Here is a 2,150-nt window from a genome sequence, read left to right as displayed (position 1 = left end):
ACCCTCACCAGGGATGGTTGAGAAATAGGGGCAGAAACAGCCCACCTCGGAAGTAAATAATCCCCAAGGGGGAGGGAACACTCCAGGAGGGTGACATGGCCTTTCCACACCCCACAAGACCAGGGGGCCCTAAACATGTCTGAGATTGAGTTTCAGCATCTGTGAACAAAAAACTGGGATCACGTTATTAAATCATTTCCTTAAGGAAATCTCTGTGCTGCCAGAAATGTTCTATATCTTGGTTTTTTGTTTTCTTCCAAGAAGCATTTTATCCCTGACACTGTTTAGAATTACTGCATATGGGGATGATAAAAAGGTTACATTTTGGTTTCATGATTGTTTTTTTAATTCCCCACTGAGGTACCGAGGCTGGACCACGCCTATCTCACCCCCAGTTTGGTACAGCACTGGCTAGAGGCAGAGGGACAGGTGCTTTAAAGAATGATGGTGGGGTGACAGTGACGGATACCGAGGAGGGTGGGCTCATCCATAGGGGGTGGAAAAAGAGGAGGAAAGTCTGCAAAAGAAAGACATGAACAAGGCGTCAGCCGAGGGACGGGCCTAGGCTATCAGTGTTTCGTGCCCGGGATCCACACCGCTTCCCTTTATAACACCAGCCCAGTTTGTTAGGGAAGTACCTTTTCCTCTCTTCAGCCCATGTAGTCTGACTTGAATTAACTCAATTCTCAGTCTCAAAGCTGAGCTGTGGCCTGGGCCTGGGTGGTCAAGAATTATATTCTCAGGAATTACATCAACCCCGCAGTTGGCTCAGGAGGTGCAGGGAGCTGCTCCTGGCCCACCCGATGGAGTTCACCACTTTGGCTCGCGTTGAATGACTGTGGGGAGAAGCACCCTCACCTGGGTGACCCAGAAGCCGGGAGGTCACACGTGCTGCCAGCGGTGATCCAGGTACCTCGGATGGCGGCCACAGGGGAAGCCGCTGCCACACAGCAAGGAAGGGGCACCAGGTGAGCCGGAGGATTGAGTCCTCCTCAGTTGCTTTTATGTTTCTGAGCCAGTGAATTCCATGTTTTGCTTGAACAATTTGAGTTGAGTTCCTTTCAATTACAACCTAAAGGTCCAAACTAAGTGCCCTGGGATGGACCAGTGACCTCAGGTAGTGACTGGCAGTGAAGCAAAGGACTCCGTTAGCAGGGAGTCCTGCAGGCGGACAGTTTGACCATTCGCTTTATGCTCCCCATCGAAGTCCCAGCTAGATTCCCACTATGGTTAATCAGTGTCACCTGTGCTTAAAAAAGAAGAAAGGAGGGAGGAAGGGAAGAGAAAGGGAAGATGAGATGGAAAACTCATCTTCCAGCCACGTTGAAAAACCGTCCAAAAGCAGGGTGGCGAAACAGGTAGGTGGAGCCCAGTGATGACGACTAACTCTGTTCTCGCTCTTTTTATGATGGCTGGAACTTTCCTTACTAAATAGTTTTTACTTTTGAAGGAAGCACGTGATATCATGTGTCACCTGACACGACATGACATGACAAGAAGGGCACTTCACCTCTGTAGTATTTCTCCCCAAAACCCAATAACCACTGTCTAATTAGAACATCAGACGAACCCAAACTGAGGGACGTTCTACAGAATACCTGACCAGGATTCTTCACAACTGTCAGGTCATGGGAGACGGACAGGCCAGAGGAGCCTAAGGAGATGAGACCTAAATGCCACGTAGGATCCTGGGACAGAAAAGGACGTTGGTGGGAAAACTGGTAAAATCCAAATAAAACCTGAAGTTTAGTTAATGGACCAACGTTAATTTCTTCATTCTGGAAAATGTACCATAGTTAGGTATGTTAACATGGGGAGAAGCTGGGGAAGGGCACACGGGAACTCCATACTATATATGTCAAACTGGCAAAATAAAAGCAGGCTCACACAGTGTTTGCCGTGGGTGGTGGGGAAGGGACAGACAGGACGTAGACTGCAGGGGGAGGTCTGCAGCATTACAGGGCAGCTCTGCCCCCTCACTGAAAGCATGGTAGCTGCAGCTCATCCCCTTTGACCCATTGCTTTTATGTCTACCAATCACCCTACAAAACCCTCCCCGAGGGCTGAGAGATGTGAACAGTGTGCATGTGCAAACACAGCATGACGGACAGGACTTGGTTCCCATGTGGGCACCTCAGGACGGCCTCAGG

At 49.5% G+C, this 2,150-nt stretch overlaps 1 long non-coding RNA gene across 1 annotated transcript; it reads left to right on the top strand.

The window, feature by feature from the left end:
• Positions 1-574: 574 nt before the first annotated feature.
• LOC139078718 (uncharacterized) lies at positions 575-1,758 on the top strand. The gene is made up of 2 exons (XR_011531742.1): positions 575-968; positions 1,626-1,758. It is a non-coding gene; the product is annotated as an uncharacterized lncRNA (long non-coding RNA).
• Positions 1,759-2,150: the final 392 nt, after the last annotated feature.

The sequence above is a fragment of the Equus przewalskii genome, chromosome 22 (assembly GCF_037783145.1).
Source record: "Equus przewalskii isolate Varuska chromosome 22, EquPr2, whole genome shotgun sequence".
NCBI classification, from domain to species: Eukaryota; Metazoa; Chordata; class Mammalia; order Perissodactyla; family Equidae; genus Equus; species Equus przewalskii.
Note: the sequence above shows the minus strand (reverse complement) of the source record. Positions and strands in the feature narration are given on the sequence as shown.